Below are 14934 nucleotides of genomic sequence, written 5' to 3'. Positions count from 1 at the left end.
GTATTAAAGGATAATAAATGAATCAAATCCACATTATCATATGAGTCATTTATATGTCTACATGTATTGTTGGTGGTCATTGTCAATTTGGTTGGCAAACTCCTGAAATATAGTGCCCCTAGATAGCACATTCACAAGTTTAGCTACTAGGAAGACAAAAGGTGAGTAGATTTTTTGGTACATAATTTGACAAATTGATCTAATATATCACATATTACTTTTACTCATCAAATATAATACATCACATATTACTTTTACTCGTCAAATCTAATACATCACACATTACTTTTACTCGTCAAATCAAGTCTATGTTACTTCTAATCAACCCCACAATTCTCAAATCTAAACCACATAGTTTAATGAGATCACCCTGATTATAATACAATCATCAAACTAAAGACAAATTTTTAAGTAGTGGCAAATCAAATTAAGACCATAGCTACATCATTCTTACATCATCATTTTCAAAGCTTAGTACCACTAACAGTTAATTTAATTGTTTCATTAAATATAACATTTACTTCAATTCAATTATCAATCCTAACTAATTATTTCTAGATTTGATTACATAACTTTGAGTGACCATTCATTACTCTACTTCAAGATTTCTATTTATTCTTATGTAATTGCATTCTTCACCCAATGCAACATTATTGTGTCTATAAGATTTAATTTTCTAATTTAGTAATTGGCTAATCTTTTGAATTATATCAATATAATAACAAAAATTGTACACCTTGCAACTTTGTTATTACACAATTTGTCAATTTTAGCTCAAGCATGTTTGTGTGCATTTTGTTATTATTTCAACCTCTTATCCCTAATCATTCATATCTCGTTTTCCTTGTTGTTCCCATCACTTTGTGTAATGTTCTCATGTTCTCATTTCATTTAATTTTTCTCCACTTTGTATATCCTTACCCCCTCTTTAATATTTGTTTAATGTGTCTCGATTTTCTCCTTTGTTAGACCATTAAATCTTGAGCCTATTCCTATCTCTTATTAATCGAGAACGCACCATTGTTAAGTGATCCACTTAGCTATTCAGTAAAACATGTAATGTGTTGGGCATAGTGTTGTCATTTATGTCAAAGATGTGAGTCAAATGTGCTATCAATGTTGTCATGGATGCCACAAGTTTGAGTTATGATTGAGTATTTGAGAACAATGAAGAACAAAGTCAAGTATTGTTGGATATCTCACTTGGTGTTATCATAGCGTTTCAATATCAATTGTTCCTGATTGTTTAGCATATTTGTGAAGGTCCAAAAGTATCTGCAATATCTTTCTAAGGTTTGTGGCTTAGAGATAGTCTGTGCAACTAGTTGCAGTATCATGGTTTATGGTTTTTCATTCTACCACAGTTGAGAGTTTAAGCTTGTGGTTTGGAATTAAAGTAGGGTTGGACATGAAATATGATATTTTAAAGTTTTATAGGTATTGGTCAAGTGAATAGATTGTTGGAGATGATAGAGTTTTCAAAATGTTAGCTAGTTGACTATGTCAGTGTTCTGGATGAATGCGACAGAGAATTGTAATGTGTGGTTGTTGGATATTGTTGCTACTAGGATATGTTGTTGTCATTGATGTCAACATATTCCATGTTTTGGTGTTGCAAAGAAGTATTTTGGTGATCCGGTGATTGCAGTGAGTTGATATAATTGGTTTATCTGTTTAGGATGTTGAATCAACTAGAGATACCTCATTCTTTATTGATTCCATGATGCTATGTGATGATTCGGTCAATTTGAGGATTCATGTATGGATATTGGTTTCTAATGTTTAATGTTGTAGTGTTTTGGTGTTTGATTCATTGTGCTCCAATATGATCATATCTTGTGTTGCGGATTTGGGAGAGTGTTTGGGATGCTCGTGTGTATCTTCATTTCAAATGGTTCATGATTTGGTGCTCTGAAAGCTATCTTTCTTATATGAGTTGTTGTTGTTAAGTGCTCTTTAAGTGTTAGCGTGTTGATCGATGAAGATTTGAATAAGTGGTGTTGGTGCAGCTATTGCGGATGGTTCTAACGTGCTTATTGGTGCTTCCTAATCATGTCCTATTTTTTTTGGTGGTCTACATTGATTATTGCATGAGTTCTTGATGATTTTCTTGGTCTGGTGATATTTTTTGTGTTATGCAGTATTTTGGTTGTGTAACATGTTGTGGTTGATCTTGGCGAGATTTTTGATGGTGGTGCATGTTTGCAGAGTTGATTTAGGTCCATGATATGTTGTCTATGACACTGTATGTGTCTAGAGGTTGATTTATGTATCGTGTGATGCAATTTTGTAATTAAGTGTTTAGGGTTTGGTCGACCTTATAGTCAAGATTGATGATTTGTATAAATGGGTGTAGTATTCATGTAATTGGTGGTTTTTAGGAGGTTGTTGTTGGATTCTGCATTATTAGAGAGTGGTGTATGTGTGATCAAGTGAATTCATCTTTCGGTGTGGTGTGTTCAGCAGATATTTATGAAAGGTAGACATTTGAGCTTAACTAGAACTGTCATCAGGCATTAGCAGATGCTACTTTTGCAGTTCATTCTTTCTGGATTGTAGTCTGAATCATTTTGTAAGGTAGTGAACCTTCCCTGAGGGTTGGAGTCTTTTGGGTCATTGTAATTTGAGCATTGAGCTCTAGGCAATGTTCTTGAATGCATGTGCATTCCCCATTGCAATATTTACACATACTACTATAGAGTATCATCTCATTGTGGGTATGTTCCCATTGTGGTTTTTCCCTTAATCGGGTTTTCCACGTCAAAAATATTGGTGTTATGTGTGTTGTTGTTATTGTTGTTATATTTATTTTTGTTGCAGTTGATTAGATCTAAGATTGTGCTTAATTGGTTTAATCCGGTGAAAACTGATTCACACCCCCCCCCTCTCAGTTTTCCTTCCTTGTTGTTGCCAACAGTGGCAACCAAAGGAAGTATGTGAAGATAGTATGGGACTAATTAAGTCTATGTTGGGTAACGCATAATTCTTCCCACTACCGGTGTGACGTGTGGGCTTTATGACCAAGTTGACTACACGTTTGATTTGAGGATTTTTTTTATGATCAACTTGCAAATATGGTAATTGTGTTCTAGGTTTACATGTGAATATAATTAACCTTGTAATGCATACATATGATTGATATTGTTCCATTTCTTAGTGTAGTGTTAGTGAATGGGGCCAAAGTTGTGCAGATTATCTATTCAATAAGTAGAGATGAATTGAAGTGTGTGAAGTAAGTTACAAATCCTATACACACTGAGAGGGTGTTTTGATGAAAATCAAGTCAAATAGATGTTGAAGGTTGATTTGTGAAGATCCACATAATATATCTTGTGTATCTCTTGTTGTAATTGAGGTTGGTACCTCATAATTTGAGTTTCTGCTTAGTTCATTTGATTAGGGGATTGGTGTCTCCATCTAAGGTTGATATTCTTATGGGTCGGTACTTATAAAATATTATAAGTTCTTTATTATCTCATGAGCTTGGATTTGGGTAGTAGACCCAAGCATCTTGTCTCACCGTGTTTTTCCCCTTCTAATTTTCCATGTATATCAAGTGTTCTCATGTGTGTATGTGTGTTTGTGTTGATCATTTGCATAGTTGATTTAATAATGTGAGATCCAAGAATGGCTTTATCATTGTATTAGATATAGAGTATTAAAAGCATTACAAAATCAACAATGCATAGCTCACTATTATCTCAACATGGTCAAATACTAGTTGCAAAGTTTGTACAAAATGTAGCAATATATCCAAAACATATAGAAACCAAATACATTTTATATAATAGTCTAACTTAGCATAACAAAAAGTAGTAGTACATTATAAATTACAAATAAATGTCTAACTAAGCCTAGATGCAATCTGGTTACACCATTAGTTGTTCATGCTTTCTCTTCCTATATCCCAACTCATTGCTCCCAATAGGGGAGAAATGGGTAAAAGTTATTTGTTGGACCTAGTATTTTCATTGATGAAGCCATACCTTGGGGTAATACAATACCTTGGACTAGCTACCCTTTCTTTGTTCTCCTTTGGTTGTTCTTCCTTTTCATCATATTTCCTTATGAATTCCATCCATTCTTTGTAACTTGACATCTCATTGAGCATATTTTAGTACCAAACATGCTCGTATTTAACTTCTTGTCTATTGGTAGTTACAATTCTATCTCCTGGCAACTTCAAAAACTTTGCTTGAGAGATCTCCTTAGTCACCATAACCTACATGAGAATAGTAAATAATATTCAAGTCTTCCTGAAGACTCAATGAGAGCTTTTATAGCCCCTTTAAATTTTTGTTTGTTTCTAACCTTCCATATATGCCCTAATATTTCAAATGAAAGACAAAACCAAAATATATTATGCCTCTTATTTAAGTTAACAAAAAAACTAGCAATAATTTCAATTAAACAATTTATTTTGTTGGTGTTCCAATCTAAAGACTCACACATAATATATTTCAAATTTATTTAGCATATAAATTGTCAAAAAAATGTGTTGAATCAATTCAAGCTTCTTATTGATTGAATAGATTTCAATATCATTACTCTTCATTCTATATGGCAACCTTTGCAATGTAAGTAGCCACTTGAAACGAGACTTTTTTGGCTCCAAAATGTTAGACTATATTTGCTTAAAATATCATGCCATTATTTCTTGTTATAATTGACATTTCAATAATGTTTAAGATACTCAAAGATAGAGACATCGTTAGATAAAGATTTATAAATAGCCTTGGTTTTAACATTATTTAGAACTAAACCATCTCCCCATTTAAGAAAACTATAATTATCTACTTTATTGTTATAGATAGTAAGAAAGGAAAGATCTTTACAGGCATTTCTCGCGATGGAAGAAGTTCTCCATTGGGTGGATGGCAAGTGAAATTTAGAACTTAGAGAGGACCAATCTTTTAGTAGACCATTATGAATGATATGATTAAAACACTTAATGCCTTTTTGGTACCAAGTACGAGCTAAATATCCTTATGTAGTCACATAAATCTGTCCACTTAATTAAATGAATACTTAGTATTTATTTGATTATTTAACCATCAATTAATAATTAATTAAATTAATATTTAATTAATTCATCTTAACCCTATTCTCCTATTAATTAAATAAATTATTCAATTTATTTGATTTAAATCACTTAACCAAATTCAGACCATTAATTAAATAAATAAATCATATTTATTTAATTAAATATTCTCTCACATTTAAATAACTTAATATTTATTTAAATCCCCCAAAATCCCACCTCTCACATTTAAATAAATTAACATTTATTTAAATCACCTTTATCCTCTACCCACTTGCATTTTCCTACAAATGCAAGTTGCACAATTATTTTAAATAAATAATTTATTTAAAACACCTTTATCCTCCACCCACTTGTATTTTCCTACAAAAGCAAGTTGCACAACTATTTTAAATAAATTATTTATTTAAAATCCTATTTATCCTCACCCACTTGAAACCTTTAATGGTTTCCCTTAAAGTCTTCAAACTTGATGACCTTAAAGTCTTCAAACTCGATGGCTTCCTTCTATAGTCTTCTTAAGCCTTTAATGGTTTCCCTTAAAGTCTTCAAACTTAATGGCTTCCCTTAAAGTCTTCTTAAGACTTTAATGGTTTTCCTTAAAGTCTTCAAGCCTTTAATGGTTTCCCTCAAAGTCTTCAAGCATTTTAATGCTTTATCTTCCTTTTTCTCATTTAAATAAATTAATATTTATTTGAATATTTATCCAAATGCAAATTACACCATTTAATTGAAATAAATGATTTTATTTTAATTGAAAATACCAAAATTTCTCCCACTTGCATTTTCCTACAAAATCCACTTGCATGCCTAAACCCCTTCTAGATTCTTCTAAACCCTTCCTAATTAACCTAATCCATCCCCTAAATATTGTCACATTCCTAAGCAAATTGGAATCACTTCTCAAAGACTCCAAAGTCTTTGAAAAACAATTAATACTTTGTGTGTTCAACAAATTAACCTCTAAAGTCTTCCAAACCACTTATGGCTCTTACATGACCATTAATGGTTAATTCCACTTGCACCCATGGTTAAGGACTTTGACCCCTAACTTAACCCTCATGTAACCCATGTGTCTCTTCAAAGCATTTATTTCTTTGACTAAGGTAACCATCATGTCCCCTCAAGCATTTAATGCTCCTTATCACTCCTCTCAAGCCTCCTCATGGTGACACTTGTCAACATGGGATTGGGTTGAAAGTCTCACATGGATTGAATATCTTTCAATCCTAACCCTTGTTAAGATTGCTTAATCCTAACCCTTGTTAAGATTGTAAATAGAACCCTTCTCCTCAAGCAAAAGAGAGAAGCATTTTAGAGTATTGTTGTTATACTGGCATTAGCATAGAGCTTTCTCATAGCATCACTATCTACACTTGCATAGCATTTGCTTATCATATTCAACTATCTTGAATCTCCATATGGCATCCATGGCTAGTGCTAAAAGCTGAGAGCTACACTCATTTGGGACTTGGAGAGGAGAGGAACAAGGGAGGAGCAACTGTGAGCATCTTGATTAGCTATTTTATTCTATGTTTATATGTTTTCTATTTCATGCTTAATATCTCTCTTGATATGCCTGTTTAGGATAATCTTTTGTTGCTAACACTAACGTTTGTTTCTTTTGCTCTTGTGTGTGTTGCCATCAAACAGATTTTCTAATCCTTTTTGCAGAGCATCACCTTACAACAAGACAATAAGTTTGCCTTTGTTCTCTATATTCCACCACACATATCTATGAGTAAATAGTTGACTGGTGTTGGTATCCACATAGTGGAAGTCCTTTATCTTGCCTTTGACCGTCTCCTAGGCCTTCCATAGGCTCTTAAATACTAGAAATCTTGTAACTATAATTGGATGTCTACTTGTAAGAAGATCATAGAAGGTCAAGTTATTTCATGGTTTCCCTTGTTTGGGAATAGGAAGTTGAATGTTATTTCTAACAAGAATCTTCCATGACTCATTACCTTCTAGAGCTTTTATGACCCACTTAGTTTCCAAAACTATACCATATTTTTAAAGTCATTTAACCTAATTTCTCCTTGGTATTTCTTTCTACAACACTAGTCTCATTTGATTTGATGCTTCTTCTTTTTGACTTTTTCATCAAACCATAAAAGCATCTGATCTTCTTTTGTATGTCATTGATTTGATAAGTACTTTAAATACAAATAGATGCATATATAGAGTGTTAGACAGTATTTTTTGGTAGACAAATTTTTCCAGCAAGAGAAAGAAACTAATTATTCCATCTATCAATCTTTTTTTCAATTTTGCTCTTAATCCACATCCACGTCTCTATAAAATTAGGGGTGACTACAAAAGGAATCCCCAAATATCTTACTTGTTTTTTAGGACCCCCCATTAAAAATGAAATTTCTAGAGCCAACAAGGAGGGTTGTCCTACAATTCAAGCATTATAGATTTAGCCTTGGAGACATTAACTCTTGAGGCATTACAAAACAACTCTCAAGTTTCCACACCTATTTATCCACATTCCTTTCTTGCAAGTCCACAAAAAATGGTGTGTCATCGACAAATTAGATATTGTTTAATTCATTGTTGTCTAAAAGAATAATCCCCTTAACCTTGGGGGAGTTGATATAACTCCTAAGTAGATAGTGCATGTCATCAGACATGATAACACAAAGAGTAGGGGATAATGAGTATCCTTTCCTTATTGACCTTTCAAGTGTAAGGCATTAGATAATAACCCATTTACATCAATTTGGGCCAAAAAATTACTTAGAAGAATGTTGGTCATCTTACAAAAATAGTTTGATAAGCCAAAAGCATTCATCGCCATTCCTAAGAATGATCGTTCCACCCTATCATAGGCCTTCTCAAAATCCAATAAAATAATTGCAAAGTTTTGATTAGAGCACTTGGCCCAATTCGTGGCCTCCCAACTAGTGATAAGATTTTTAATAATACATTTGCATTTTTTGAAACCTATATGAGTACTATTTATTATACTGGGCAAGATATCTAACAATCTTGTAGCTAGAATTTTAGCAAGAATCTTATAAGATAAATTTAACAATGTTATTGGTCTCCAATTTTTCATTAGGGTTTTATCCCCTTTTTTTGGAAGTAGTTAAATGATTCCTTTGTTGACATTACACCCTGAAGATCCTTTATTGATGGCTTATTTATATATACTTGCAACAAATCATCACAAATCTATTCGATATTTGATTTATAGAATTTTATGGGTAGTGTATCTATCCCTAGGGATTTGTCATTATTAAGACTCATTATGGATTTCTTGATTTCTTCAATGGAGTTATCATTGGCTAGTTTGTAGGAATCACCATCCTTAATTTTCTTTGGAATAATTTGTTTGAGGAGCTCCCTAGCCCAATGGTTGTCTCTCATATTACCTTGAAATGTGAAGAGGTATTTGTAGAAAAGATAGAATTGCCTCTTAATATCATCTTGTTTAGTAAGTTAAGCTTATTCATGCCAGATCTTATCTATTTGTTCTTTTGTCTCTTTTTCTTTGATGCGTCGAAACAAAACATTTGAGCCTTTATCCCCATTGTTCAACCAATTAAGTTTTGCCTTGACTTTATGTCCTTGAATTTTGTGATCTTGTATCTTTCTTAGAGAGTTATTTGCTGCAACAAGCGCCTCACCAAGTGCTTCATTGTAAGGGTCTTATTAGAGACAGTTTTCAACCTTCAGTAACCTTATTTGCCACTCATCCTTCTCTTTCCTTTTATCCATTGTCTTCTTCTCCCTAGTGGTTTAAAATAAGATCTTCCACCCATTCACATTATGGTTCCATTATTGGTGCAAGAGCACCTTCAAACCAAACCATCACTCATGGTATGCCATGAGTATAAGGATGTAAATAGGTGTTTACATGTGTCAAGGTCCTGAGTATGGACCTCTTTTGATTTTGAACTTTTGTTTTGTAATAAGACCCACTTTGTAAGGCCATTGTCATGTTTGGCACTTATAATCCTACATGGTCAAATCTAATCAATAGGGTCAAGAATAAATAGGAATATTATTTTTGAGTATTTTGAGTCACTTTGGATCATGTGGAATCCAAATTAATTGGATTGTTAATGTGGATGATCAAAATTGTCAAGTTGACAAGAATGTTGCTTGGCAACATTATTGACAACATAATGTAACCTTTTTCTTTCGGCCAACCACTCCTCCCAACGTCATGAACTTTAAAAAAATTAGTTGGGGGAGTTAGTTCAAACACATATAAGTTCCACAAATCCAAAGACATGACAGTTAGATAAGGTTAGAGAAATTTTGGAGATTGAAGCTGAATTAAAACACACATTTTCTTGCAAATCAACGTTCTTTGTACAATTCTTGTGGTGTTGTCAAATTGGGAATGTAGTAATTTGTGCATAGAAACATGGTAGGATGTGGTAAGATCATTTTGGTTTTGGTGGCATTCATTTTGGTGGATTTTGTGACATTCTAGAGACAGATCTCTGCTATCGTGTCTTAAAGCCTCTTCCCACATAGGGTTTCATGCTCAAATGCCTCTAACTTGACTCTCCCTTGTGGAAGACTTCTGACCTTGAGGGAAAGAAAATTTTAGAGGATGTATTTTAATATTTTTAAATCCTTGTGCAGGAGAGTGTGGAGAAGTGTGAGAAAACATTGACCCTAGTTGGGCATCCTCATGTGACCGACTTGTGTTGAGAATCAAATTGATGCATACAGTGCAGATTTGGGATGGATCAACCAAACCAATGTTTGAATTGGTGGTTGCAGAGTAAGAAAATACTTCCAAAACCATAACCTGACTTGGGGAAGCCATCAATAGTGTACTTCCTTTGCAAACTTGTCCAATCAGGCCTATAGACCTAATAGGACTAATTTGGGGTTCAGATATTTACCTTGAGGGTTGGAATCTAAAATTTTAGATTTTTGAAGAACTTCCAAAAGGGTGTTCAAAACCTCCATTTGTTTGAGATGTCCCTTGTTAGTTTGGAGAATTAAGGTCCAAAAACCTATTAGGTCGACCTAATGCAATTAGGCCTTCCTCACTAGCCCAATAACGACATTCATCATTGTGGGATTTATGGGTTGTTAAAACCTGTTGAATTGGTGCAGTCGTGTGTTGAAGAAACCCTCTTATTCATCCCACAAGTTGGTGAGTTCATTTCATGTGTTTGGTGATACCCTAACCTTGTAGGTGTTGGGCTTAAGGGGTTGATAGATGGATCTTGTTACACAAATTTGGTGTGATATCTTTTCTTGTATTGTGAAACCTAAAATCTTGTCTTGAGGGGTAAGTGGATCCTAGTGTGTGTCTAGGCCTAATAACACCAAGTTTCCCTATTGATTCTGCTATGGTGCAAGAGCACCTTCAAACCAAACCATCACTCATGGTATGCCATGAGTATAAGTATGTAACAAGGTGTTTAGATGTTTCAAGGTCCTGAGTATGGACCTCTTTTGATTTTGAACTTTTGTTTTGTAATAAGACCCACTTTGTCAGGCCATTGCCATGTTTGGCACTTATAAGCCTACATGGTCAAATCTGGTCAATAGGGTCAAGAATGAATGGGAATAGGACTTTTGAGTCACTTTGGATCATGTGGAATCCAAATTAGTTGGATTGTCAATGTGGATGATCAAAATTGTCAAGTTGACAAGAATGCATAATGTAACCTTTGTCTTTCGGCCAACCACTCCTCCCAATGGTCATGAATTTTCAAAAATTTAGTTGGGGGAGTTAGTTGAGAGACATATAAGTCCCACAAAGCCAAAGACATGATAATTAGAGAAGGTTAGAGAAATTTTGGAGATTGAAGTTGAATGAAAACACACATTTTCCTGCAAATTTATGTTCTTTATGCAATTCTTGTGGTGTTGTTAGATTGGGAATGCAGTAATCTATACATAGAAACATATTAGGATGTGTTAAGATCATTTTGGTTTTGGTGGCATTCATTTTGGTAGAGTTTGTGACATTCTAGAGACAAATCTCTGCTACCGAGTTTGAAACCCTCTTCCTACCTAGGGTTTCATGCTCAAATGCCTCTAACTTGACTCTCCCTTGCAGAAAACTTCCTGCCCTAAGGAAAAGACAAGTTTATAGGGTATTTTAAGATTTTAAAAGCCTTGTGTAGGAGAGTGTGGAGAAGTGTGAGAAAACATTGGCCCTAGTCATTTATATGTCTACATGTATTGTTGGTGGTCATTGTCAATTTGGTTTGTCAGAAGGGTTTCACTTAAGAGAACTCATTTCTCTTTAGAGTTGGCAAACTCCTGAAATAGTGCCCCTAGATAGCACATTCACAAGTTTAGCTACTAGGAAGACAAAAGGTGAGTAGATTTTTTGGTACATAATTTGACAAATTGATCTAATATATCACATATTACTTTTACTTGTCAAATCTACTACATCACATATTACTTTTACTCATCAAATCTAATACATCACATATTACTTTTACTTGTCAAATCAAGTCTATGTTACTTCAAATCAACCCCACAATTCTCAAATCTAAACCACATAGTTTAATGAGTTCACCCTGATTATAATACAATCATCAAACTAAAGACAAATTTTTAAGTAGTGGCAAATCAAATTAGGACCATATCTACATCATTCTTACATCATCATTTTCAAAGCTTAGTACCACTAATTGCTAATTTAATCATTTGATTAAATATAACATTTACTTCAATTCAATTATCAATCCTAACTAATTAATCTAAGTAAACTGTGTGATTATGTATGTACCCTAGATTTATTTATGTAATACAATTGTTTTCATTACACTTATCTTGCAACCTTTTTTATTTTTCCTTATACATCCTAGATTTCAAATCTATTATATATATATATATATATATATATATATATATATATATATATATATATATATATATATATATATATATATATATATATATATATATATATTTTATTTCTAGATTTGATTAATTAACTTTGAGTGACCATTCATTGCTCTACTTCAAGATTTCTATTTATTGTTGTGTAATTGTATTCTTCACCCAACGCAACATTATTGTGTCTATAAGATTTAATTTTCTAAGTTAGTAATTGGCTAATCTTTTGAATTATATCAATATAATAACAAAATTTGTACACCTTGCAACTTTGTTATTACATAATTTATCAAGTTTAGCTCAAGCATGTTTGTGTGCATTTTGTTATTATTTCAACCTCTTATCCCTAATCATTCATGTCCCCTTTTCCTTGTTGTTCCCATCACTTTATTTAATGTTCTCATGTTCTCATTTCATTTAATTTTTCTCCACTTTGTATGTCCTTACCCCCTCTTTAATTTTTATTTAATGTATCTCAATTTTCTCCTTTGTTAGACCATTAAATCTTGAGCCTAGTCTTATCTCTTATTAATCGAGCACACACCATTGTTAAGTGATCCACTTAGCTATTTAGTAAAACATGTAATGTGTTGGGCATAGTGTTGTCATTGATGTCAAAGATGGGAGTCAAATGTGCTATCAGTGTTGTCAAGGATTCCACAAGTTTGAGTTATGATTGAGTATTTGAGAAAAATGAAGAACAAAGTCAAGTATTGTTGGATAGCTCACTTGGTGTTATCATAATGTTTCAATATAAATTGTTCCTGATTGTTTAGCATATTTGCGAAGGTCCAAAAGTATCTGCAGTATGTTTCTATGGTTTGTGGCTTAGAGATAGTATATGCAACTAGTTGCACTATCATGGTTTATGGTTTGCATTCTACCACAGTTGAGAGTTTTGGCTTGCAGTTTGGAATTAAAGTAGGGTTGGACATGAAATATCATATTTTAAAGTTTTATAGGTATTGGTCAAGTGAATAGATTGTTGGGGATGATAGAGTTTTTACAATGTTAGCTAGTTGACTATGTAAGTGTTCTGGATGAATGCGACAGAGAATTGTAATGTGTGGTTGTTGGATATTGTTGTTGTTAGGATATGTTGTTGTCATTCATGTCAACAGATTCCTATGTTTTGGTGTTGCAGAGAAGTGTTTTGGTGATCTAGTGATTGCAGTGAGTTGATTTGATTGGTTTATCTATTTAGGATGTTGAATCACTAGAGATACCTCATTCTTTATTGATTCCATGATGCTACGTGATGATTTGGTTGATTTGAAGATTCTGGTATGGAGAGTGGTTTTCAGTATTTAGTGTTGCAATGTTCTAATGTTTGATCTGTTGTGCTCCAGTATGATCATATCTTGTGTTGCAGATTCAAGAGAGTGTTTGGGATGCTCGTGTGTATATTCATTTCAAATGGTTTGTGATTTGGTGCTCTGAAAGCTATCTTTCTTATCTGAGTTGCTGATGTTAAGTGTCCTTGAGTGTTAGCGTGTTGATCGATGAAGATTTGAATAAGTTGTGTTGGTGCAGCTATTACGGATGGTTCTAACGTGCTTGTTGGTGCTTGCTAATCATGTCCTATTTGTTTTGGTGGTCTGCATTGATTATTGTGCAAGTTCTTGATGATCATCTTGGTCTGGTGATATTTTTTGTGTTATGCAATATTTTGGTTGTGTAACATGTTGCGGTTGATCTTGGCAAGATTTTCGATGGTGGTGCATGTTTGAGGAGTTGATTTAGGTCCATGCTATGTTGTATATAAGATTGTATTGGTCAGGTGGTTGATTTATGTATTGTGTGATGTAATTTTGTAATTAGGTGTTAAGGGTTTGGCCGATCTTGTAGTCAAGGTTGATGATTTGTATAAATGGGTGTAGTATTTATGTAATTGGTGGTTTTTGGGAGGTTGTTGTTGGAATATGCATTATCAAGAGAGTGGTGTATGTGTGATCAAGTGAATTTATCTTTCAATGTGGTGTGTTGAGCAGAGATTTGTGAAAGGTAGACATTTGAGCTTAACCAAAACTATCATCAGGCATTAGCAGATGTTATTTTTGCAGTTCATTATTTTTGGATTGTAGTTTGAATCTTTTTGAAAGGTAGTGAACCTTCCCTAAGGGTTGGAGCCTTCTGAGTCATTGTAATTTGAGCAGTGAGCTCTAGGCAAAGTGTCTGAATGCATGTGCATTCCCTATTGTAAGATTTACACATACTACTGTAGAGTATCATCTCATTGTGGGTAGGTTCCCACCGTGGTTTTTCCCTTAACCGGGTTTTCCACGTCAAATAAATTGGTGTTATGTGTGTTGTTGTTATTGTTGTTATATTTCTTTTTGTTGTAGTTGATTAGATCTAAAATTGTGCTTAATTGGTTTAATCTGGTGAAAATTAATTCACCCCCCCTCTCAGTTTTCCTTCCTTGTTGTTGCCAACAAGTGGTATCAGAGCTAGATCCTCCAAAAGAAGCTTAACAACTTGCGGAGATCTGGGATGGCAACCTATGTTCTTAAGAAGGAGATTCCTAGATTTGATGGAAATAATTATACTGTATGGAAGGATCGAATGGAATTTCATTTGAAGTGTCTTAGTGAAGATTATTGGAAGATTACAAAGAATGTCTACAATGTTCCTCCGAATGGACCAATAACTGCTAATGAAATCAAGGAAGTTGAACATAACATAAGGGCTAAGGAAGCGTTGTTGAGTGCTTTGACCAATTCAGAGATGACTATTGTGATGGGACTTCATATTGCACATGAGATATGGAAAAATCTTGAGGTCTTGTATGAAGGAGATGCACAAGTTAAAGTTGCTAAGTTGTAGAGTTCAAAGGGAAAATATGAAGCATTGAAGATGGGAGAAGATGAGAACATAACTTCCTTTATGGCTAAAGTGAATGAACTTGTTATGAAGATTAGATGTGTCGGTGGAACTCTTGAGGAAGATGAGATTGGTGCTAAGGTGTTGAGATCCTTTCCTTTTTCTTATAAAGCTAAAGTTGTTGCTATTGATGAGATCCGGAGTGTGACTACTATGACAAGAGATATGTT

Source organism: Cryptomeria japonica, chromosome 9, assembly GCF_030272615.1.
Source record: "Cryptomeria japonica chromosome 9, Sugi_1.0, whole genome shotgun sequence".
Taxonomy (NCBI): domain Eukaryota; kingdom Viridiplantae; phylum Streptophyta; class Pinopsida; order Cupressales; family Cupressaceae; genus Cryptomeria; species Cryptomeria japonica.
Note: the sequence above shows the minus strand (reverse complement) of the source record.